The sequence below is a fragment of the Hyperoodon ampullatus genome (assembly GCF_949752795.1).
Source record: "Hyperoodon ampullatus genome assembly, chromosome: 4".
NCBI classification, from domain to species: Eukaryota; Metazoa; Chordata; class Mammalia; order Artiodactyla; family Ziphiidae; genus Hyperoodon; species Hyperoodon ampullatus.
The window spans coordinates 175,216,437-175,244,022 of record NC_136917.1 but is presented as its reverse complement, the minus strand read 5'-3'; positions in this window follow the sequence as shown (position 1 = coordinate 175,244,022).

Below are 27,586 nucleotides of genomic sequence, written 5' to 3'. Positions count from 1 at the left end.
ATTTGCAAGGTTTGCTGATTGCTGTGGTGTAAATACTCCCACCCAGCAGATTTCAAGCTGCCCACATGATGCCACTGAGAAGCCGGGAAGAGATGTACACATCGCCCCCACCCCCGGGAGCCAGACAAGCCACTAGAGCTGCTTGGACTGTGAGCCAGGTGGATGCGCCGTCCCTGAGGGGCAAACTGCCTTTTCTTTTTTATGGTTACATATAGAGCTTTGTCTCCCAAGAGAGGGCTGATCTAGAAGGTGTGGCTGGATCGACACAGGTCAACTTCATCCTGGGATTGGCGTGAGGAATCATTACTATCATGTGCTAAGAGATAGCATACATTTTCTTTGTTCATCCACCATCATTGAAGCACATTATTTTAAAAACAATATGATAGACTGTAAGGGGTCTGGTGTTAGGAATCATGCTCCCCAGGACTAAAATCTGAACTCTCCTTGACCTTGAGACCATTACAAGCAATCTCCAGCCTAAAAATGCTTTCCTCTTATGGCGTGAAGACTAAATAGGAAATACAGGCATAGCTCCTAACCCAGGGCCTGATGCACACTCCACGCTCAGGGAGAGCTAGTTTACATTTATAGTCTGCTTTTCCACAAGGGATTTGGGTAACTGGCTGTAGAAATCACTCAGAGAGTCTAAAAAGGAGTGTGAACTCACTCTCCAGTTGCTAATAGTCTAGCAGGGAAGTGATGGTCATTGGGGTGTCCAGAGAGCGCTCCACTGGGTGACAGGTGAGTTGGCTCAATCAGGCGGGCTAGAGGGGGCGGCCCTCCCTTCTGCCTCCCTCTCCTGCTCTATCCAGGGCAGTAGGGGTCACATCCACTGAGAAGGTGATATGCACAACGAATCGTGAAGAATGGGTGACAGTTTTCATGCGGTGGGGGGACCATAGCTTGATAAAGAGTTTGAGGGTTATTTTTCAGAGAAATGTGTATATATGTATCTATAACTTACAAATGGATATAGCTTATAAATGACCACACCAAAAAATCTGTTTCCATTTCTTTAACATTTAAGTAGGCACTAAAACATTTAGGTAGGAATTTCTCAAATTCCAAACATTAAAAAATACTGAGATAAGAAAATGGTTATTTCCCTTTTCTAAGATGTATTTTATATCACGTCAGACCCTGTGACGTACTGTAACGTGAGGTCAAGGGTAGGGGGCATCTCAGGCCCACCTCTTAAAGCCGGTAAAGAAACAGAAGCCCGTTGTGTTCCAGATTTGGTCACACCAGTCCTCAGGGACACCACTGACTCTCTCTCTGCCTTTGCTGACACCTGGCTCTTCCATGTCCCTTCTGGCTGTCGGGACTCACATCTGAGGTTACTGTTCTCAGGCTCAGGTTTTCCCATGAATTCATTTTCATTTCTCCTCCCAAGGCTTGTTCATTGCCTCTATTTCTGTAAGACATTTGTCCCATATCTCTTAGTCCAGTCTTCTAAAAAGCATCCAACATGGTGCTTGTGGTCAGAATAGCCAGGATGAGTTCTGGATTGGTCACTTTCCATTGTAGGAATCTAGCAAGAGATTATCTTATTCAAATCTCAGTTTCTTTATCCAGGAAAGAGAGAGTGAAGTAAATAAACAGGAAGTTTTTGTGGAAATTTAAAAAAAGTATACATTTAAAAGTGCAGTATAAATGTTAATTACTATTGATACTGTCATTTTAGACCATAAAAATAGAGGCATGAATCTCCCCTTTTTCCTGAAATTTTTCCGAACTAACTAGAGAAAAAAGTCCTTTCCCAAGCCCACTCTCATTATACTCTGACTAATCTGGAAACACACATCTCTGTACAACAAAGCTTTATAGAAAATGCCCATAAAGAATTCAGAAATTGGAAACATTGAACATGGATTATGAAATAACAAATTAAAAACAAGCTTGGAAATATTTGCAGGGATTGGGAAATTTTAAAAAATGACACAGCTAATTTGTAAAAGAATTAAATAGAACTTCCAGAAACAAAATGTTAAGAAACTGAAAAAACCTCAACAGATGAGTTTACTAGAAAGTTAATACAGCCGAAAAGAGAACTAGTGAATTGTAAAATAGGCCCAAAATAGTCCCTAACCAGAAAGATTAAAAAAGGAAACTATGGAATAATGGATTAGTTTAACAGGATGATTTAGGAAATAACAGATTTGTTTAATCAAAGTTTCTCAAGAAGGGCTAAGAGGAAGCATGTGGGGAGATAATGGGTGGGGATTTCCCAGGATTGATTAGAAACACTGATCTAGAAATTTCAGAATCTCAGTTAATCTCAAGCGACATTCAAGCATGAGGGAATTCATTCTCAGATACATCTTAATAAAACTGCAAAACAACAAAGACTGAGAAAATCTTAAAAAGAGACAGCAAAAAGAAACAGACTCACTGTGTTCAGTTTTCTTTGAGTGTTTGGACATATTCATAAGAACTTTCTAAAAGTGCTTGTCTGCTAATTCCTTCATTCTTGCCATTTCTGGACCATGGACAACTTTGAGAACTGTCAGTGATAACACAGGGCTGGCACAAATTCAAGGTCTGACCAGGCAGAGTAGAAAGACCTGGTTGAATCATTGGGACTTTCCATAAAGATCCCAGAAAAGGCACACCTTAGTAGTATGGCTAAACTAGATTCAGGGTACAGGCTAACCTGTATCCAACTTAGCCTGAAATCAGCCTTCAGAGGACCAACTTGATCCATGGAAAATATACTTCCTTTTGGGAGGAAAATCCTCAACACTCACTAAAGGAAGACAACAAGGTCCAGCCACTCAGAGACGTAGTAATCACAATGCCCAGCGTGCAATAAAAATGATTAGACATGCAAAGAATCAGGGTAATCTGACTCATCCCTAGGAGAAAAAAACCCAGAAATGACAGAGAAGATGAAAATAGCAAAAAGGAATTTTAAAACAGCTCTTTAAAACATTTCCAAGTAATTAAAGAAAACTGCACATAATGAATAGGGAAATAGAAACCATAAGAAAAGATCCACATTAATATTCTGGAGCTGAAAAACACAATATCTTAAATGAAAAAAATCACTGGATGGTAGTGATTTCTAGTAGACTAGAAACTAAAATGAAAAGTGAACTTGAAGACTGGCCTATAAAAATTGTCCAAACTGAAGCAATAAAAGAAAAAAAAAAGGCTGGAAAAAAGAGGAGCTCTTCATTGACTTTTGGCTTAATATCAAGAGGCCTAACATAAGTGTAATGGAAATAAAAGAAAAAGAGGAAGGGCAGAAAAGTATTTGAATAAATGATTGAAATTTCTCCAAACTTGGTGAAAAATATAAACCTACAGCCCTCAAAGAAACTCAGGGAAAAAAAGAAAATCATACGAAGGCACATTTTAATCAAATTACTGACAATGAATTATAAAGAGAAAAACTTCTTAAAAGTAGCCCAAGAGAGGGGGACATATTACATGCAAAGTGACAAAGACAGAAATGATGGCCGACTTCTCATTGGAAACACTGCAGGACAGTAGACAATGGAACACCAACTTTGAAGTGCTGATTAAGAAAAAATTATTCTAGAATTCTATAGTTAAAATCTCCTTATAGAAATGAGGCAAAATAAAGCCAATTACATCTGAGACCAGCTTTTATTACTAGCGGAATTGGTAATAAAAATCATTATATTATTTCCTCAAGGTAGAGAAAAATGATAACACATTGAAACCCACATCTGAAGGAATTGAGACCATTGAGGGATAGTAAATATATGGGTAATGAATTTTTTTCATTTTTCAATTTATTAAAACAATTATTGACACTTTAAAGCAAAAATAATAAAAATACATGGTGTAATATGTAGCATATGTGGAAATAATCTGTATACCAATATTAAAATAAAAGGCAGGAAGGGAGACATGAAAGTATATTGTTATAATCTTTTATATGTACAGTGATACAATGTTTTATAAAGGTAAACCATGATAAAAGCATATTGGAACTATAGAGCAAACACTATACAAATAAAATAAAGAGTAACCACTAAGTCAACAGAAGACATGAAATGGAACATTAAAAAATACCAAATCCATAAGATCACAGAAAAAAGGAGCAACAAACAACAGATGGGAAAAATATAAAACTCATATCAAGAAGTTGGACTTAATCCAATTATATGAGTAACTAATTAAATTAATAAATTAACCAAACTAAACAAAATGTAGATATTGTCAGACTGGATAAAATAACGCTGCCTTTAAGAAACAATTTTTGAACATAAAATTAAAAAGATAGAAAATATTATATTATTTAAATACATTTATAAGCAAGCTGGGGTAGCCATATTGGGACAACAAGGGACATTTCAATAAAAAGACATGACAATCATAAATATGTATATACCTAACATATGAGTCTCAAAATACATAAAACATGAACTTACAGAAACAAGAGGAGAATAGACAAAGATACAATTAGTTGAAGATTCAGAACTATTCTCTCAGTAACTGACGGATCAAGTAAGCTGAGAATCAGTAAACATACAGAAGACTGGAACAAATTAGCAAAGAAGTAGGTCTAACTGACCTCTTTAGAACATGACACCTTATAACAGTAAAATCCATTCTTCCCACATCCACATGAACATTCACCAAAGCAGATTATATGCTGGGCTATGAAACAGGTTTTGGTACATTTAAATGGATTGAAATTATACAATATATATCCTCTGACCACAAAATAAATTAGAAATCAACAAGCAGACACTGGGAAATCCTCAAATGCTTAAAAGTTAAATGACATATTTTAAACCATAGTTTCAATGAAAAATCACAAGGAAAATTAGAAAATATTTTGAATTGAGTGATAATGAGAAGGCAGCACATCAAAATTCATGGGTTGCAGCAAAGCAGTGCTTAGAGGGAAATTTTAACATTAAGTACTTATATTAAAAAAAAGAAAGATTTGAAATCAATGATCTAAGCTTCCATCTGAAGAATCAAGCAAAAGAAATTGAAAAGTAAGTAGAAGGGAGGAAATAATAATATAGAAAACAGAGAAAGTCGATGGAAATAAAAATTGGTTCCTTGAAAAGGTCAATAAAATGATAAAGTGCTAGAAAAATTGATCAAGAAAAAAATATGGGAAACACATTTACCAGTTTCAGAAACAAAAGAGGGGCCATCACTACAGCTCTTACATAGATTAAATTGATAATAAGGAAACATTATGAAAAATTATGACAATAGATTCAACAACTTAGATGAAATGGATAAATTTATTGCAAGGCACAAATTACCAAAACTGACTCAAGGACAAATAGAAAATCTAAATACTCATGAAGCTACGTAGAAGAAAAGAAATGGGTATGTATGTATTTTCTAGGAGTTTTTATTATTATCTATAATTTTTAGTCCTCTCCTCTTTCTTACTGTAAAAATAATAATCTTGGCCATGATTTTCCTGCATGTGATTTTAAGATTTGTTTCAGATTCTCCCACTTGTCTGAGTCTTAACTTATACTTAAGCCCCAGTTTATTAGGTCTCTAGTGATACCCTGTGAAAATTTACTCTTTCTCACAGTGTCAGATTAACCAAAAATGTTGTTCTCTCTTCCTGGTATCAGATGTCAGAGATATTAAAAATTAACTTTCATTGATGTCCAGGAAAATGAAACAAAACCACTGGGCATCTCTAACAGTGTCTGACTTTTGCCCTGAGGGCATCGTGGTCTGTGTGAACAGCTGGGGAAAATCACAGTAGCACCCAAGACTCCTCTAATCCATTTACCATAATCCCTTAAAATCTGACAAAGACTGAGGAGCAAAGCAGGACACATCAGAGGAACATCCTCCTGTTGACAACTGCAGGTAAAAGGACAGAGCTCACCTCTGCAGGTAATCCACCAGGTCTGCTGAAATCCAGGTGTGAGTGCAATGAACAAGCTTCCCGGGGCACTGGGCAACACTCCTGTCACACTGAGCCTCACAAAATTGTAAGGAAGTGCCTTGGGACATAACCACTCTGTCTGATGTTTTGCTTCGCTGTTTGCTTTTTTTCTTTACCATTTGCAAAGGTGTTTTCAGTTGATTTTATGAATCTCTGAAGAGCAGAAGGAAACCGTATGCTGCAGCTCCCTGAGGGTGGAGATTTTGCACACGGCATTTCTGCAGGGACACGCTGGGCACTCCCCAGGAAGGGGAAACTGTCAGACTTAATTAGCAATGGCTCCTCTGAACTCTGGATGCTTCCGGGGCCTCTATGACAAGCTTTGTCAAAGCAGGCTCTTGGCCATGACACTTCACATCCTGAGCATTCTGTTTTCCTCAAGCACTGCATACAAATGACTGAGACTAAGAGAACGTCAAATAGGAAGAAATGTGAACTGCAGTAAACAGGAAACTGTAGCAAATAGGCAGACTTTCTAGCCTCTGCGTGCCTGTGCGTGTGCACGTGTGTGTGTGTGTGTGGTGTACGTTATGTGCACGTCTCAGTGCATAACTAGAAGTGAGCATTCAATTAGGTAGATTGTTTCCTGTGTCAGAAGAAGTCGTGGCTGTTGAGACACAAGTGGCCCCATGCCGTGTCACCCCGTGTTCGTGCGGCCCACATGCTGCTGCTGAGGAGGTACAGTTAGTCCCCGTGGTGTCCCTGAAGTGCACCCCTGAGTGCACCTGACTTCCAGAGTCACCTAGTTGAGGCAGGAGCCGGGGGTGGCATGGACCAGAAGGTCGGGGACAGCACTGTCGCTGACCAGGAAAGCTTGCTGTGGCGGCATGGGAGGTGGCGAGCGGTCAGGCCTGGAGTGGCCCGTGAGCAGGGGCTGGGGTGGGCATGGACCGGCCTTGGACAGCTGTTCCTTCCTCTCCAGGGACCGGCGAGGTGTGTGGGGGGAGGACAGGGGGCCTGACCTCCTTGAGGGAGCGGGGTCTGGACGAAGAGAGCGGTGTGGCGTCCCCAGGCTGCGGCAGGGCTGTGGGCTGTGTCCCCCAGGAAGCAGACCACTGAGGGCATGGGAGCCGCCTTCACTGCACTCAGGGTTGTGGGGAGATGCTGCCCGGGACGGTGACGCTGCCTCTGAGACCCCAGGTCTGAGGTGAAGCGGCCGGCGGCGGGCTCGGAGCTGCTGTGCCTGGAGAGGGTCTGGTGGGGGAGCAGGTCTTGGGCACCCTAGAGGGCTGGGCGGGGTTTGGGCACCCACGAGGGTCCTCAGGTGGCAGTCCCGCTGGTCATGCTGGCCTCGCCGGGGCGGGCGGGCCCACCCTGGCCTGACTTCCAGGTCTCTGCCTGACCCCACGCTCCGTATTCGGGGTGGAAAGCATCCCCTGCTGGCCCTTCTTTCCCCCTTGGACCCAAAGCACTCTAACCCGTCAGTATGTGCGTCCGGGAGGGCGCTCACGGGCGGGGAGCAGCGCTGGCTGTAAGGCCTGTGTGCTCGCAGCCGCTCTCCCGGGGGCCGGGCGGCAATGACATTCTCCTCCCCAGTCTGGAGGTGAAGCAGCATCTTAGCAATAATCCACCAGCCGTCCCTGCTGCTCCATCCCTCCAGCCACACTCTGAGAGGTGAAGTTTCCAGTAGGAGTGGAATTTAATCAGATGCAAACAACCCGAGGCGCCTGCCCGGGAAGCTTTCAGTGGTCCAGATTCTGGGGCTGGAGGGGCCCGGGGCCCCACATGTCTTCAGGGTTCTCCAGGTGGTGGTCGTGGGCCTGTGGTTCGCGGCCCCTCGATCACAGCACCTCGTTGAGTTGTAGCGAGTTTTCTGCCCCAGGCCTGCAGTGTGGTTCACGGCACCTTCGTTGTCACGCTCCGCTCGGGGCGTGGGGCGGTGGGGGCGGCCCTCAGACGCGGTTGAAATCCCGTGTCCCCTCGCCTCCAGTGTCACAGGCCCACTGCTTTGAGATCGCCTCTTAGAAAGTCTGGAACTTTGTGAAGATTCCCTAGCCAGAGGGAGCAAAGCCTGGCTCTGGAAGGTTGGGGTCTTGACCACACCGTTGGCTGGAAACTCAGCCGCTCACTTGCTGTAACTGCACAGGGGCTGCGGCAGCAAGCCCGGGTCCACGCAGCCCTCGCCGCCTCTGTGGCTGAACCACTTCCTGGCTCTGGAAGGAGGCTCTCTTTCTGTGCGCTCAGGGTCCTTGCCGTCCTCGACTCCCTGGAAATTTCTCTCGGAACAGAGCTGACAGGTGGTTTTGCTCTGTGGGATAAGCCTGCATCCTAACTTGGAGATCCGTCCAGACTGGGGTGTGGATCTGCTACCCCAATCACCCGGAGCCAGCTGCGTCAGCATCACAGAGCCTGAAGGTGACCGGGGTGTCACGTGGGCTGTGGCTCCCAGAGGTCGACCACCCAGCGACCTTCTGGGGCTGGTCCTCCGTCCTCCTCCCCGCTGAAGCCCCTTCCCCGTCTGCCCTCAGGCACCCCCGCTAGGGCCCAGACAGGCACTGCAGGGGCCTCCCTTCCTCCCCAGGTGAAGTGCTGCCAACTTCAGGGGGACAAGTCGGCCCTTCCCACAGCTCCGGGGGGGGGTCTTTCTTTCTGTGATGTTTCCCTCTTCCTATTGAAGTTTTACCAAAACAGAGAGGCAGCTACACAATGTGCATTGGACCCCGATAGGAGAACAAAGCAGGCGAGTGGACATGTTGGTCTCGATGGGTCAGATTCCCCTAAAGATGCTAGAGCCTCCCCTGTGTTTTCCTCAGGGCTCCACAAAGGGCGCCAACACCCCCAAATGCTGGAGAGTGACGTTGCTTCTCATCCTGGCACAGAGACACCTGCTCAGCCCTCCCTCACTCTGACCCCGATGGGGACTGGGTGTGACTTCCTGTCCCTCAGTGTGTTTGTGAGCGTGGGTGTGTCTGTGCAAGGGGGCAGGGAGCCGCCTGCTCTGGCTGCAGGTGGGTCTACCATGAAGCTCATCAGGTGCAAGCTCTGGGACCCCTGCCTGTGACCCCCGCTCAGGCCGCTTCATGACCCCTGCTCAGGCCAGTCTCTAACATTCTATTCATAATTTCCAGTGCTTTTTCTTAAAAGGGCCCCAAAATGTATAAGCTCCAGGCCATGGGAGACTTGGGCCCTCCCTGGGTCCAAGACAAGAGTTCCTAATGGCAAGTGGGCATTGGTCCTGGCATGCCGCTATGAGCTGTGGCCTGTTGCAGCTTTCAGAGGTGTGCCTCACAGACGCAGGTGGTGCTCACCAGGTCCTCCCACTGCCTGCTGTGGGGCTGGGCAGCCTGCTCGGCCACAAGATGTAGGTGTACACTGTGGCCCCAGTCTTCTCCTCTGTCTTTTATGCTCCCCCAGCCCCCAGCCTCATGGATGACTCGTAAGTGTCTACCTCCAGCTCATTTATCTCATCACATGTATCTCACTGATTATTTAACTCCTCAAAGACACCTGAAAATTAGCACATCCTAGCCCACTGAGAAGCGCTTACCAGTTGAGACAGACCCTCAGTTTCTCTCTGGAATCTTTGGGTGCCCAGAAAAGAGATGGCTAATTTTTATCAATTCAGTGTTCAATATCTTGGTCCATAGACCATCGGCCCATGGGGGTCACTGGTGGGAAGAGCAAGGACCAAGACTGATTGGAAGAAAAAGGGAGCAAGACACAGACTACCAGGATCAGGGAGGAGACAGGCGACATCACTGCAGAGCCTACACGATTAGTGGGATGATAAGGGAATATCAGGAACGGCTTTGTTTCTACACTCTCTCCAATGTTCTGTTGGACTGTTTTCCCATCTTTATACCAACACTACACAGTTAACTATTGTAGATTTATGGTGAGTCTCCAAATCAAGTAGTTTAAGACCTCCAACTCTGTTCACTGCTTTAAGATGGTCTTGGTTTTCTAGGCACTTTGCATTTCCACATAAATTAATAAATCAGTTTGTCAATTTCTACAAAAACTTGTTGGGTTATTTTGATTGAAATCCCATTAAGTCTATAGAGAAACTTAGGGAAAATTAGCATCTTAACTTTTTTTTTTTTTTTTTTTTTTTAGTTTTTCAATCCTTGAACTTGTTATATTGTTCCACTTATTTTGGTCTTTTTAAATGTGTCTCAGCATTTTTTGTTATTTTAAATGTATACGTTTTACACATACGCCATATATTTTGATTTTATTGGTATTTTAAAAACTATTTTCCAATTATCAATACTTTGTTGGTTATATATAGAAATATTATTAATTGATTTTATATATTAGCCTTGTATCAAGTGGCTTTGCAAATTTATTTACTCCTAATATTTTGTAGACTATTTTAGATTTTTATGTACATAAACATATATGTGAACAATGACAATTTTGCTACTTTCCAACTTTCCTTTTATGTATGTATTTCTTTATTTAAATTTGAACTTGGTCTTATTGTTCTGGAGAGGACTCATAGAACAATTTTTAATGGAAGTGGTAAAAGCAGACATTCTTGTCTGTTCCTGACCTCAGGGAGAAAGTGTTCAATATTTCACCATTAAGTTTGATGTTAGCTGCTGGGGTGTGTGTGTGTGTGTGTGTGTGTGTGTGTGTGTGTGTGTGTAAGGTACTCTTTAATTAATAAAGTGCCTTCTATTCCTAGTTTGCTAAAGGTTTGAAACATGAACTAGTATTCAGTTTTATCTTTATGCACCTATTGACATGATTATATGATTTTTTCCTTTATTTTGTTAATGTAATTTTTGCTTATATTCCTAATGTTTTATTATACAATTTTCAAACTTAAAAAATGGAAAGAATTATGCAGTGAACACTCACTGCCTAGATTATTTTTCTAAATTTGGTTTATCACATGTATATCCATCTCTCTAGCCTATTTATTGTAAATTTTTATGTATTTTAAAGTAAGTTGACATCAGTATACTTGATTCTTAAACATCTCAGCGTGTATATCACTAAGTAGAGCTGAATATTTATGTACATCTAGTTTTATTTTGAATTAAATGCACACATTTTGAGTGTACACTTGATAAGTTTTGACAAATGTGTGTACCTGTGTAATGCAAACCTCTATCAAGAGACAGAATACTGTCACCAGCACAGAAAACTCTCTCACTCTTCTATTCAGTCAATATCCACCCCTTCCCCCCACCTTCCCCCGGTAACAGTGTTCAGATACATTTTCTCCACAGAATAGTTTAGATTGTTCTAAAACTTTACTTAAGTAGCATCATATAGCATGTACTCTTTGTGTTTGGCTGCTTTCACTTGAGGTAATGTTTTTGAGATTTATTCCTGTAGTTGTGTTTATTAGTGTTAATTCTTATTTGTTGCTGAGTTGTATTCCTTGGTAGAATATATTAATTTGTTTACCCATTCTCCTGTTAATGGACACCAAATCTATTTCCAATGTCTTGATATTATGAACGAAGCTACTATGAACATTCTTGAACACATCTTTTTGTGAATACGTGCTGTCACTATTCTTTGGTGAAAAGTTAAGAGTGGACTCCTGAGTCACAGGGTCATTGTATGGTTATTTCCATGAGCTATGGTCTGACATTTCCAAAATGGTTGTATCATTTTACATTCCTGCCAGTTCCCTTTGAACACTTGATATTATTGCCAGTCATTTTAGTTTCAGCCATTCTGAAGGGTGACTGGCTATGGTTTGAATTGGCATATTCTTGATGAGTAATGATGTTGAGAATTATATCATGTGCTTGTTATCCTTTCATATATTCTTCAGTGAAATATATGTACAACTGTTTGCCTATTTTTATTGTGGTCTTTGTTTATATTATTATGTTGTAGAAGAAGTTCATTCTTTATATATTCTAAATATAAATTCGTTGCCAAATATATATTTTGTGAATATTGCCTCCAAAAATATGGTTTGACTATTCAACTGAAAGTTTAAATATTTTTTAAAATGTTTAACATCTTTATTGGAGTATAATTGCTTTACAATGGTGTGTTAGTTTCTGCTTTATAACAAAATGAATCAGCTATACATATACATATGTTCCCATATCTCCTCCCTCTTGCGTCTCCCTCCCACCCATGCAAGGATGCTCAACATCACTAATCATTAGAGAAACGCAAATCAAAACCACAATGTGGTATCACTTCACACCAGTCAGAATGGCCATCAACAAAAAATCTACAAACAATAAATGCTGGAGGGAGTGTGGAGAAAAGGGAACCCTCTTGCACTGTTGGTGGGAATGTAAATTGATACAGCCACTATGGAAAACAGTATACAGGTTCCTTAAAAAACTAAAAATAGAACTACCATACGACCCAGCAATACCACTACTGGGCCTATACCCTGAGAAAACCATAATTCAAAAAGAGTCATGTACCACAATGTTCATTGCAGCTCTATTTACAATAGCCAGGAGGTGGAAGCAACCTGAATGTCCATCAATAGTTGAATGGATAAAGAAGATGTGGTACATATATACAATGGAATATTACTCAGCCATAAGAAGAAACGAAATTGAGTTATTTGTAGTGAGGTGGATGGGCCTAGAGTCGGTCATACAGAGTGAAGTAAGTCAGAAAGAGAGAAACAAATACCGTATGCTAGCACATGTATATGGAAAATTTAAATTTTGATGAAATTTAATTATTAATTTTAATGACTGTTGCTTCCTGTGCTCTGTCTCAGGAGATTTGGTCCATCCCGGATTGGGAAGCTCTCCTATACTTTCTTCCAGAAGTTTGTGTGGCTTTCACATTCACACTTACACCCATGTTCCATCTTGAATTAATTTTTGTGTGTGATGTGAGTTTGGGCTGAGGTTCGTTTTGTCTGTGTATGAATTTTCAGTTGTTCAAAGGCTTCTATTTCCCTGGTAGAGTGCTTTAGTCTTTGTTAAAAATCAATTGTACATGGAAATGTGGGTCTGTGTCTGTGTCCTCTCCTCTGTTTCATTGGGCTTTTGTGGTTCTGGGCCAGCTCCACACTCTTCTGGTTACTGCAGGCTTTAGTGAGTCCTGAAGTCAGGTAGTGCAGTCCTCAAACTTCATTCCTTTTCATCACTTTGGCTGTTCTAGGTCTTTTGCTTTATTAAATGTAAAATTTTAATTAGCCTGACAATTTCTACAATAAAAAGCCTGCTGGAGTTTTGAAAGTGTTGTATTTAAAAGGTAGGCATATATGGGGAGAATAGACATCTTAATTATGTTGAATTTTCTAGTACAGAACATAGTGTATCTCTCCATTTATTTATCTTCTTGATTTGTCTCAGAAATGTTTATAGTTTTCCATGTGGAACTCTTGCACATTAACATAACATATTCCTAGCATTTTGTGTTTTTTGATGCTATTGTAAATGGAAATTTAAAAAATTTTATTTTTCAGTCTACAAATAACAAATGCTGGGGAGGGTGTGGAGAAAAGGGAATGCTCCTACACTGTTGGTGGGAATGTAAATTGGTGCAGCCACTGTGGAAAACAGTACGGGGGTTCCTTAAAAAACTAAAAATAGAAATACCAGGGCTTCCCTGGTGGTACAATGGTTGAGAGTCCGCCTGCCGATGCAGGGGACACAGATTCGTGCCCCGGTCCAGGAAGATCCCACATGCCGCGGAGTGGCTAGGCCCATGAACATGGCCACTGAGCCTGCACGTCTGGAGCCTGTGCTCCGCAACGGGAGAGGCCACAACAGTGAGAGGCCCGTGTACCACAAAAAAAAAAAAAAAAAAAGAAATACCATATGACCCAGCAATCCCTCTACTGGGCATAAATCCGGAGAAAACCATAATTCAAAATATACATGCACCCTACTGTTCACAGCAGCACTATCCACAATAGCCAAGACATGGAAGCAACCTAAATGTCCATTGACAGATGAATAGATAAAGATGTGGTACACATATACAATGGAATATTACTCAGCCATAAAAAAGAACAAAATAATGCCATTTGCAGCAACATGGATGCAACTAGAGAATATCATACTAAGTGAAATAAGCCAGAAAGAGAAAGACAAATACCATATGATATCACTTATATGTGGAACCTAAAATGTAGCATAAATGAACTTATCTACAAAACAGAAACAGACTCACAGATGTAGAGAACAGACTTGTGGTTGCCAAGGGTGGGAGGGGCAATGGAGTGGGAGTTTGGGATTAGCAGATACAAACTATTATATATAGAATGGATAAACAACAAGGTCCTACTGTATAGCACAGGGAATTATAACCAATCTCCTGGGATAAGCCATATGGAAAAGAATATAAAAAAGAATGTATATATGCGTATAACTGAGTCATTTTGCTGTACAGCAGAAATTAACATAACATTGTAAATCAACTCCAATAAAATTTTTTCTAAATTTTATTTTTCAATAAAATAAAATTCATATGATGCTAACATATGAAAACACAGCTGATTTTTATTGATCTTGTGTCCTACAAACTTAATAACTTCACTTATAGTTTTTAATAGTTGTTTGAAGAAGAGTATAGTGTGGAAAATAAATGGTGGGCGTGAACATCCTTGGTTGTTCAGATGGGTGAACATCTGAACTTAGTTGGGAGAATTTTGTCAGATGCCTTTTATTTTACTACTGAAACAATAATATGTTTTTTTTCTTTCTAGTGTGTTAATATGGTGAATTAAGTTAATTGATCTTGAGTGTGAAGCATCTTGCATTTCTGGAATAAAACCTCTTGATCATTATGTGTTACTATCAAATGTTGCTGTTAAGGAAACCCTACTTACTATGTCCTTTATACTTTGCTGGATTTGATTTGCTAATAACTTGTTCATGAGAGATACTGGTCTTGTGGTTTTCTTTCTTGTAATATCTTGTCAGCCTCTGGTGTTAGTGTTATCCTGGTTTCATAAAATGAGTTGCAAGTGTTTCCTTTTTCTACGTCCTCTGAAGGAGTTTGTATACTGTAATTATTCTTTCTGTCTTGATTATTTGGAAGAATTTACCAGTGAAGGGATCTGGATCTGGAGGTATTTTGTTAAATTAACATAACTAAGAGATATAAATCTATTTGCATTTTCTGTGTCATGTTTTTGGTAGGTGGTTTTAAGTGATCTGTTTACTTCTTCTAAATTGCACAGTTAGTGGCATAAATTTCTTTTTTTTTCTTTTACTTTTGTTTTTTCCTTTGGCTGCGCTGGGTCTTTGTTGCTGCACGCGGGCTTTCTCTAGTTGCGGCGAGCGGGGGCTACTCTTCGTTGCGGTGCGTGGGCTTCTCATTGCGGTGGCTTCTCTCGTTGTGGAGCATGGGCTCTAGGCACACGGGCTTCAGTAGTTGCGGCATGTGGGCTCAGTAGTTGCAGCACATGGGCTTAGTTGCTCCACAGAATGTGGGATCTTTCCCGACCAAGGATCGAAGCTGTGTCCCGTGCATTGGCAGGCAGATTCTTAACCACTGTGCCACCAGGTAAGTCCCATAAATTTCTTCATAATATCTTTTAACTAACTTTTAAAAGCCTGTAGGATCTATAGTAACATACCATTTTTTTTCTTTTCAAGCTTTCTAATTTGTGATTTCTATTTTCTTGTCCAATCTCAAAGAATTTTATTAATTTTATGAATATTTTCATAGAACCAATTTTTGACTTTTTTGCATGTATGTTGTATGATTGATTCATAATACTAATTTTATTATATGCCTTCTCCCATTACTTTCTCAGAGTTTATTTGCAAGTGTTTTCTTTTTCCTAGTTTTATTAGAGAGAAGCTTAGATAATTGATTCTTATTTTTTCCTATTTTAAATATATGCATTTGAAACTATAAATACACCTTTTATGTAGAACTTTAGCTGCATCTCACAAGTGTCAATGTATCTTATTTCAATTATCCCTCAACTGAAAACATACTGTAATTTCCATTGTGACTTCTTTTTTAACCCATGTGTTTCTATTATTGATACCTGGTTTACTCACACCAAGCAGAGAACATACTCAGTGCGAATTTAATTTTTAGAAATAGCTTAGACTTACTTTATGGCCAGAATGTGGTTGGTCAGAGCAAATGTCCCATGTGCACTTTAAAAAAATATATATTCTGCAGTAATTGGTGGAATGTTTGATATATGCCCATTCTGTCATTGTCTAGTTGTGTGATTATAATCTATATTTTTGGTCTCTTTTTCAATCAGTTATTGAGAATGCTGTCTTTAAAATCTCCACGTATGATTGTAGATTGGCCTATTTATTTCTATACTATTCTTTTTACATTTTAAGCTATGCATTCAAATTTAAGTTTTTAATATCTTTCTGTTATGTGTCTCATTTATTATTATGATATGTCTCTCTTTACCACTAACAATAATGTTCACCTCAAATTATATTTTCTTCTTATATCAATATAACCTCACTGCCTTTCTTTTGGCTAATGTTTGCTTGTTCCCCATATTTTTACTTCAACCTATGTCATTGTGTTTAAAGCATGCCTCTCATAAAGAGCATATAGTTGAAATTATTTTTCTTTTTTAAAAACAAGTCTGACAAGCTTTGTCATAATTAAAGTGTTTAGACCATTAACATTTAACTTAACTACACTCATGGTTGGATGGTTAGCTTAATATCCTATGATTTGTTTTCTGTTCATTCTATCTGTCCTTTATTCTTTTATTCTTCCTTTTCATTTTTGGATTAACCAAGTATTTTTATTACTTCTTTTCCCCCCTCCTCTACTGGCATTATAGTTATATATTTCTCATTTCCCTATAGTTTCAAATATGCATAATTGATTTATAAAAATATACCTTGAATTAATACTTTTACTGCTTCCTGAGCAATTGCTGAAACTTACAAAAGTTTTTTTTTTGTCTTGTATGTACTCTTGCTTTTTGTGCCATTGGTGTTATATTTTCTTTCTGCTTTTGTTAGGAATACTGGAAGATGTCTTCCTCGTTATTGCTTTAAACAATTGGTACTCTCAAACTTACTCTGAAATTTCTCTTTTCTGGCGCTTTACATTGCTGTATGTATTTGCAGGCTTCCTTTCCATTTCCTTCAGGCAAAAAATTTGCCTTATTATGCCTTGTAATGCAAACCTGTTGGAGAGAAATTTTACACATTTTTTTCAGTTACAAACACATCTTTATTTTCCCTCCATCATTTAAAAAATATTTTGTTGAGTGTGGACTTCTAGGTTAGTAGTATTTTTCCTTTTCTTTCAGTGCTTAAAAATAGCATTCCCTTATCCTATGACTTCCATAGCTTCTGATGAAAAGTCATTCATCAGTCTTACTTTTTTCTCTTTGAAAGTACAAGCCATTTTTTCCTCTGGCTAATTTTTAGATTTTTTCTTTGTAGTTGGTTTTTTAACAGTTTGGCTATAATGTGTCCAGGTGTGGTTTTTTATTATATTTGTGTTTATGGAGTTTCTTGTATCTATTTGTTGATATCTTTCATTTTGAAAAAAACCTCAACCATTATATCCTCATGTATAGCTCCATTCCATCCTTTTCTCCTTGTGGGATGGGATTATTTGACAGCTAGCTTTTTTAACATGTTCCATGTGTCCTTTATAGTCTGTTATGTTCTTTTCATTCTTCTCTCTGGGTTTCACTTAAGGTATTATTTATTAATCTGTATTTCAATTATTTAACCCTGTTTTCAACTATATTCAGTTGATTAGCAAACCCTCCTGATGGAATCTTTAATTCATATTTTTCATTTGTAGAATGCCAGTTAGAGTCTTCTGTGTGATTCTTATTCTCTATTGAAGTTGCCTATCTTTGATCCATTTTATCTTTTTGCCTATTTTAAACTTATATTTATAGTTCTTGTTTGATAACTTCCAAATCTGAATTATCTGTAAATAAGTTTCTAATTTCTGTTATCTTTCTATTAACTAATATCAATTTTTTGCCTCTTTACATTTCTCACAAAATTTGATTGTGTGCTGGACAATATAATTAAAAGAACCACCAGAGATTGGTTCAACATGGCAGAGTAGAAGGACATGAACTCACTCCCACTTGCAAGAGCACTGGAATCACAACTAACTGCTGAACAATCATTGACAGGAAAACAGTGAACTCACCAAAAAAATATCCCACATCCAAAGGCAAAGGAGAAGCCACAATGAGATGGTAGGAGGGGGGCAATTACAATAAAATCAAATCCCATGACCTCTGGGTGGGTGACTCACAAACTGGAGAACACTTATACCACAGAAGTCCACCCCCTGGAGTGAAGGTTCTGAGCCCCACCTCAGGCTTCTCAACCTGGAGGTCCAGCAACAGGAGGAGGAATTCCCAGAGAATCAGACTTTGAATGCTAGTGGGATTTGATTGCAGGACTTCAACAGGACTGGGGGAAACAGAGACTCCACTCTTGGAGGGCACACACAAACTAGTGTGCACATCAGGACCCAGGTGGAAGGAGCAGTGACCCAACTGGAGTCTGAACCAGACCTACTTGCTAGTGTTGGAAGGTCTCTTGCAGAGGCAGAGGGTGGCTGTGGCTCACCATGGGGACAAGGACACTGGCAGCAGAAGTTCTGGGAAGTACTCCTTGGCATGAACCCTCCTGGAGTCTGCCATTAGCCCCACCAAAGACCATGTAGCGTCTAGTACTGGGTTGCCTCCAGCCAAACAACCAACAGGGAGGGAACTCAGCCCCACCCATCAGCAGACAAGCTGATTAAAGTTTTACTGAGCTCTGCTCATTAGAGCAACACCCAACTCTACCCACCACCAGTCCCTCCCATCAGGAAGCTTGCATGAGCCTCTTAGATAGGCTCATCCACTAGAGGGAAGATAGCAGAAGCAAGAAGAACTACAATCCTGCAGCCTGTGGAACGAAAACCACATTCACAGAAAGATAGACAAAATGAAAAGACAGAGGGCTATGTACCAGATGAAGGAAGAAGACAAAACTCCAGAAAAACAATTAAATAAAGTGGAGATAGGCAAGCTTCCAGAAAAAGAATTCAGAATAATGATAGTGAAGATGATCCAGGACCTCAGAAAAAGAATAGAGGCAAAGATCAAGAATATGTAAGAAATGTTTAACAAAGACCTAGAAGAACTAAAGAACAAACACCTAGAAGAATTAAAGAACAAGCAAACAGAGATGAACAATACAATAACTGAAATGAAAAATACACTGGAAGGAATCAATAGCAGAATAACTGAGGCAGAACAATGGATAAGTGACCTGGAAGACAGAATGGTGGAATCCACTGCCGCAGAACAGAATAAAGAAATAAAGAATGAAAAGAAATGAAGACAGACTAAGAGACCTCTGGGACAACATTAAACACAACAACATTCGCATTATAGGGGTCCCAGAAGGAGAAGAGAGAGAGGAAGGACCCGAGAAAATATTTGAAGAGATTATAGTCAAAAACTTCCTTAACATAGGAAAAGAAATAGCCTCCCAAGTCCAGGAAGCACAGAGAGTCCCAGGAAGGATAAACCCAAGGAGAAACATGTCGAAACACATGGCAATCAAATTGACAAAAATTAAAGACAAAGAAAAGTTATCAAAAGCAACAAGGGAAAAATGACAAATAACATACAAGGGAACTCCCATAAGATTAACAGCTGGTTTCTCAGCAGAAACTCTACAAGCCAGAAGGGAGTGGCACAATATATATAAAGTGATGAAAAGGAAGAAACTACAACCAAGATTACTGCACCTGGCAAAGATCTCATTCAGATTCGATGGAGAAATCAAAAGCTTTACAGACAAGCAAAAGCTAAGAGAATTCAGCACCACCAAACCAGCTCTACATCAAATGCTAAAGGAATGTTTCTAAGTGGGAAACACAAGAGAAGAAAAGGACCTACAAAAATGAACACAAAACAATTCAGAAAATGATCATAGGAACATACATATCGATAATTACCTTAAATGTTAATGGATTAAAGGCTCCAACCAAAAGATACGTATTTGCTGATTAGATACAAAAACAAGACCCATATATATACTGTCTACAAGAGACCCACTTCAGACCTAGGGACACATACAGACTGAAAGTGAGGGGATGGAAAAAGATATTCCATGCAAATGGAAATCAAAAGAAAGCTGGAGTAGCAATACTCATATCAGATAAAATAGACTTTAAAATAAAGAATGTTACAAGAGACAAGGAAGGACACTACATAGTGATCAAGGGATCAATCCAAGAAGAAGATATAACAATTATAAATACAGGTGCACCCAACATAGGAACACCTCAATACATAAGGCAAATGCTAACAGCTATAAAAGAAGAAATCAACAGTTAACACAGTAATAGTGGGGCACTTTAACACCTCACTTATGCCAAGGGACACATCATCCAGACAGAAATTAATAAGGAAACACAAACTTTAAATGGCACAATAGACCAGATAGATTTAATTGATATTTATAGGACATTCCACCTGAAAACAGCAGGTTACACTTTCTTCTGAAGTGCACATGGAACATTCTCCAGGATAGATCACATCTTGGGTCACAAATCAAGCCTTGGTAAATTTAAGAAAATTGAAATCATATCAAGCATCTTTTCCAACCACAACACTTTGAGATTAGAAATAAATTACAGGGAAAAATGTAAAGAAACATAAACACATGGAGGCTAAACAATATGTTACTAAATAACCAAGAGATCACTGAAGAAATCAAAAAATACCTAGAGACAAATGACAACAAAAACATGACAATCCAAAATCTATGGGATGAAGCAAAAGCGGTTCTAAGAGGGAAGTTTATAGCAATACAATTCTACCTCAATAAATAAGACACACCTCAAATAAACAATCTAACCTTACACCTAAAGGAACTAGAGAAAGAAGAACCAACAAAACCCAAAGTTAGTAGAAGGAAAGAAATCACAAAGATCAGAGCAGAAATAAATGAAATAGAAACAAAGAAAACAGTAACAAAGATCAATAAAACTAAAAGCTGGGTCTTTGAGAAGATAAACAAAATTGATAAACCTTTAGCCAGACTCATCAAGAAAAAGAGGGAGAGGACTCAAATCAATAAAATTTGAAATGAATAAGGAGAAATTACAACAAACACCGCAGAAATACAAAGCATCATAAGAGACTACTATAAGCAACTCTATGCCAATAAAATGGACAACCTGGAAGAAATGAACAAATTCTTAGAAAGGTATAACCTTCCAAGACTGAACCAGCAAGAAATAGAAAATGTGAACAGACCAATCACAAGTAATGAAATTGAAACTGTGATTAAAAATCTTCCAAGAAACAAATGTCCAGAACCAGTTGGTTTCACAGGTGAATTTTATCAAACACTTCGAGAAGAGCTAACACCCATCCTTCTCAAACTCTTCCAGAAAATTGCAGAGGAAGGAACACTCCAAACTCATTCTATGAGGCCACCATCACCCTGATACCAAAACCAGACAAAAATACTACAAAAAATGAAAATTACAGACCACCATCACTGATGAATACAGATGCAAAAATCCTCAACAAAATACGAACAAACAGAATCCAACAGCACATTAAAAGGATCATACACCATGATCAAGTGAGATTTATCCCAGGGATGCAAGGAATCCTCAATATATGCAAATCGATCAATGTGATACACCATATTAACAAGTTGAAGAATAAAAACCATATGATCATCTCAATAGATGCAGAAAAAGCTTTTCACAAATCAACACCTATTTGTGGTAAAAACTCTCCAGAAAGTGGGCACAGAGGGAACCTACCTCAACATAATAAAGGCTATATATGACAAACCCACAGTAAACATCATTTTCAATGGTGAAAAACTGAAATCATTTCTTCTAAGATCAGGAACAAGACAAGGATGTCCACTCTCGCCACTATTATTCAACATAGTTTTGGAAGTCCTAACCATGGCAATCAGAGAAGAAAAAGAAATAAAAGGAATACAAATTTGAAAAGAAGTAAAACTGTCACTGTTTGCAGATGACATGATACTATACATAGAGAATCCTTAAGATGCCACCAGATAACTACTAGAGCTAATCAATAAATTTGGTAAAGTTGCAGGATACAAAATTAATGCACAGAAATCTCTTGCATTCCTATACACTAACAATGAAAGATCAGAAAGAGGAATTAAGGAGACAATCCCATTCACCATTGCAACAAAAAGAATAAAATACCTATGAGTAAACCTACCTAAGGAGGTGAAAGACCTGTACTCAGAAACCTATAAGACACTGATGAAAGAAATCAAAGATGACACAAACAGGTGGAGAGATATACAATGTTCTTGGGTTGGAAGAATCAATATTGTGAAAATGACTATACTACCCAAAGCAATCTACAGATTCAATGCAATCCCTATCAAATTACCAATGGCATTTTTTACAGAACTAGAACAAAAAATCTTAAAATTTGTATGGAGACACAAAAGACCCCAAATAGCCAAAGCAATCTTGAGGGAAAAAAATGGAGCTGGAGGAATCAGACTCCTTGACTGCAGACTATACTACTAAGCTACAGTAATCAAGACAATACGGTACTGGCACAAAAACAGAAATATAGATCAATGGAATAAGATAGAAAGCCCAGAGATAAACCCACACACCTATGGTCAACTAATCTATGACAAAGGAGGCAAGGATATACAATGGAGAAAAGACAGCCTCTTCGATAAGTGGTGCTGGTAAAACAGGACAGCTATATGTAAAAGAATGAAATTAGAATACTCCCTAATGCCATACACAAAAATAAACTCAAAATGGATTAAAGACCTAAATATAAGACTGGATACTAAAACTATTAGAGGAAAACATAGGAAGAACACTTTTTGACATAAATCACAGTGAGATCTTTTTTGAACCACCTCCTAGAGTAACAGAAATCAAAACAAAATAAACCAATGAGACCTAATGAAACTTAAAAGCTTTTTCACAGCAAAGGATACTACAAACAAGTTGAAAATACAACCCTCAGAATGGGAGAAAATATTTGCAAAGGAATCAATGGACAAAGGATTAACCTCCAAAATATATAAACAGCTCATGCAGCTCAATATTACAAAAGTAAACAACCCAATCAAAAAATGGGCAGAAGACTTATATAGACATTTCTCCAAAGAAGACATACAGATGGCCAAGAGGCACATGAAAACCTGCTCAACATCACTCATTATTAGAGAAATGCAAATCAAAACTACAATGAGGCCATCACCTCACACCAGTTAGAATGGGCATCATCAGAAAGTCTACAAACAACAAATACTGGAGAGGGTGTGGAGAAAAGGGAATCCTCTTGCACTGTTGGTGGGAATGTAAATTGATACAGCCACTATGGAGAACAGTATGGAGGTTCCTTAAAAAACTAAAAATAGAACTACCATATGACCCAGCAATCTCACTACTGGGCATATACCCAGAGAAAACCATAATTCAAAAAGACACATGCACCACAGTATTCATTGCAGCACTATTTACAATAGCCAGGTCATGGAAGCAGCCTAAATGCCCATCAACAGACAAATGGATAAAGAAGATGTGGTACATATATACGATGGAATATTATTCAGCCATAAAAAGGAACGAAATTGGGTCATTTGTACAGACGTGGATGGACCTAGAAATTGTCATACAGAAGAAAGTCAAAAAGAGAAAAACAAGTATCGTATATTAACACATATATGTGGAATCTAGAAAAATGGTACATATGAACCGGTTGCAAGGCAGAAATAGAGACACAGATGTAGAGAACAAACGTATGGACACCAAGGGGGGAAAGTGGTGGAGGGGTGGTGTTGATGGGATGAATTGGGAGATTTTGATTGACATTTATACACTAATATATATAGAATAGATAACTAAAAAAAAAAAAAAAGAACCACTGGGTCAAAGGTGATGTCATTTCACCTGGAGGTGTTTCATCTACTCTGCTTTTAGGAAGACAGTGTGAGGGCTGATTACACCAACCCACCTGGGACTTACACTGGGCTGGGGTTGGGTGGTCACTGCAGCTGGACTCAGTTCACCTTGAGTGACCCATCTCGCTAGGATTTCAAAGCCCGGCAAATGTCTCCCTGGGAGAGCCGCCATTGTTGCTGCAGGTCCCGCATGTTAGTGGGACTTTGTCTCTCAAATGCTGGGAGAGACAGGAGTTTTGCGTTGCCTTCTGACCCAGCACTGAAGTTTCAGCTCGTCCATCTCTCATTGCTTTCACTGCTGTCCAAAGTCTTTAAAACTACAATTTTTGTCATTTATTCCACTTTTTTGTAGATTTTACAATGATTTACCCTGCTGATATCTACTATATCTTACTTGGAAGTAAAAGTTCCAGTGATTTTCAAAAAATACACCTCATTATCTATATCGACTTCCATTGATGATGAACATTACTTGAAGCCAATTATTGGAACAATTAAATAAGTAAAACCCTTGTGTTCGTGGAGAGGCCCTGGAGTTCGATGGAGGCTGCATCAGAAAGACTTGATGTGGGAGAAATAGAACATGTCCCGGTGGGGGTCTCCTCTGCCTTCCTCCAGGCACCTTGACATGTCCCCATACAGACTGTGTTCCAGGCTCTCTTCTATTCCATTCAGCTGTGGGTGCGGAGAAAGTATGAGAAGATAGGTGATGGGAAACAGTAGAGGGGAAAGATGGGAAAATGCCTTAGTGAGGAGAGAGCAAAGATGATGGATGGGCTGTTCTGGAGTATTTTCTCCAGAACTAGACTCAGAATTAAACTTTCCAAAAGGAACCCACAAAGCCCCTCTGTCCATCTGAGGCCAGAGCGCCACCCCACTGTGGCAGTGACTCTGGCCACTCTCCTCCACCCACAGCCCTGGCTGCCCCACCTGTGCGCTGGGACCCCAAAAAGGGAGCCACCCACTGATCTGTACACATTCACCTCGTGATGCTTCAGGAGGTGGAAAGACAAGATTCTTGCAAACACCCTGTGCGTCTGCTTGCTAAGTGGGTGCAGAGTGGGAGACCCCCGCCTGGCACTTGTTAATTGACTGCGCCTTGGGAAAGACAAAAGGAAAGCTCAGCGTGGAGGCACCTGTTTGCCTGTGAACTGTGTCAGAGACACGGAGGAGCATTTCCCTGTAATCATCAGCCCAGGAACAGCCATTTGGAGGCCGGGAATGCTAACCATCAATCTCCCTGTGCATGCGGTGTCTCTGTTTAATAGCTGATAGAGCGTCTCCAAAGGGCTTTTTTGGCTCTGTTTAAAATGACATATAATGGGCCTGGACTTATCAGTGTCTCTGAATGCATTTTCTGTGCTCTGGCCCCACTGGGGGATTCGGTCCATTCTGATGGATATGTGGAGGATTGATTTTGAGCTTGGAATAATTTAATCCATCAATTTAACATTAATGAATATGCAAAGGGAGTCTCTTTGTGGATGAAAAACAGAAGGGGGACGTTCTTATTAATTTGAAATGGACCTGAGAAATGGAAATAGCCTGTGCTATTATCTGCCATAGAGTCTGGCGATTGGGCCATCAGATGAGCTGTGTGGGTCCCGAGCAGCTTAGACCAGTCCATGGCCATTCGGAGATTCCTGCAGCACGGCAGTCGAAAGCCCTCAGGAATGCAAGGATGTGGCTATTCCCCAGGTCAGGATGAGGGCTTTTCAGGGTGAGACAAGCTGGCATTGTGGCTCTGAGCTCTGAATAAGAGGCCTGAACCCTGAGTGCTGGTGCATTGTTTAAAATCACATCAAAAGCCCAGGATTGGACAACAGGGTTAAATGATTTCAGATTTATTTGGTCCCAGAGGTGTGTCAGAACGAAACATTGAACAAAGCTGGGGAGAACAAAGGCCCTCTCAAGCTCACAAGGCAGCCAGGGAAAGGCAGAGTCCCCAGCCCCACACCGATGTCTGGATGTGCGGCTGAGTCTGCAGCCTGGAGCCCACATGGTGCTTGGGGGTCTGGCCCTGTGCCTCAGCACAGTGACCAAGAACAAAGCAGCCCAACTGAGAAGGCGGCCGAATGCTTCAGTTACGCTCCCTGAATCACCTTGCAACCTTTCCTGCAGCCTTTACTTCTCAAGTGCCAGACCTCTCGAGTGCCCCCCACCTTCTTGCTGCGAGTTTGTGAATGAGATGCAGGTGGTTTTGTTCCCTGGAGGCTGGCTAGGGTCCCCCAATGAGCATTTTCCATCCAGGCCTTGTCCCGTTTCATCACAGACGCCTCAAAGAGCTCCCGCCCTGGCTTCTCCCTGGAGGCGTGTGGGTTTGGGTAGAAGCCAAGCCTCCGCCAGGGGCCTTCACTCCCTCCAGTAACAACCAGCTGTGCACGGATGGGGTCCTGAAAAGGGAACAGGGTGCGATCGAGCCCCATGGTGTCACGAACCACTATGCAAGATTCATGTTAACTCTGAAGAAACGGTGTCTTCTCCGACGTGCAGCTGATATAGAGCAGATGGTCCCGTCACTTGTTGCAAAAATCTATTTCTGCTGCAGCCAACCTGATCGCTGTACCTGGCAAGTGTCTTCACTGTAGAGCCCAGAGCAGCCAGCAGATAGGACGGCGATTCCTCATTACGTCCAAGTGTATTAGGAGCCGACCCTTCAGGGAAACGGGGATTTAGGGTAAAGGTACGATTTTTACTCCCAGAGACTCGGAAGGAGAATGTGACCTGTCCAGGTGACCTCCTCAGAGCCTGAGGAGTCATATTCTAATGACATTTATGTAATACATATGGAGTGATTACAAAATTTTCATAATTTCTCCATCCCCAGAATTATTGCTACGTGACCGTTGTAAGTGTCATTATTTCAATCACAAAATCTCACTTTCCATGGCTGCTGGTGGAACTGATGGGAACCTGCTCCTCCTTTGGACCAGCATTATCACTGGTCCCAGTTTCTCTTCTCCTGCTCTATCTTGTCATATCTGTGATAAAGCTCTCTCTACCGCAGGGACCTGGAGCAGCCAAGTGTGTGCGGTCTCCCTCTCACTGGGGGTCTGCAGGGGCCCCCAGACTCAGCCGGGTCTCTGAGCTCCATGGGCCCTGAGGGGTGTCCTCTCCCTCGGTCTTCAGCCTGGTGATGACCCCAATATGTCACAACTCTGTGTCACATAGGCTGGACACTTCCAGGTTCAAGGATTTTGCCAGGACATGTGGACAGGTGCAGATGGCAAGGTGGGGTCTCCCCATTCAGGCCGTCTGCTCAGGCCAGGCTGCCACGGTGCCTGGGGAGCCCTCACATGCAGTCTGTTCAGAAAAAATGATACTAACAGGCAAAAGCAACATGAACTGCAGGGGGTTCTGACCTTGGTGCGTGTCTGCCTGGCCTGAGCCAGTAGGTGCAGCGTGATCGGGGCTGCCACCCCAGGATCCAGAACCTGGGACAGCCCCCTGGACTCCAGGGACACCACCTGAGCTTTCAGAATCCTGGGCCTTCCCCTCAGTCAAGATGAACCAAATCTTTGGAAAACTGGGTCTCATTTCTTCCTACAAATTGAATGAACTTGGGCTGTGACCAGTGGACCCCACGGACAGTTGGAAGAAACAATAGCAGTTATTACTGTGATTATCAGAGGGTAGAATTGACCTATGTGTGCTGGGTGCAGCTCGGAAGTGAAGGGAGGGGTGCCCTCTTGTTCCCATGCCCCCCCTTCCCTGCTGTCACTGGGGAGGAACTGGGCAGGGAAGCCCTTCCAGCCACGTTTACTTGGAGGAACCAGGAACCCTGAGTGCCCTACGGCCAAGAGCCCTCCTGGGACCAGGTGCAGCCTTCCAGGTCCTTGCTCCCCAGCAGCTGCCA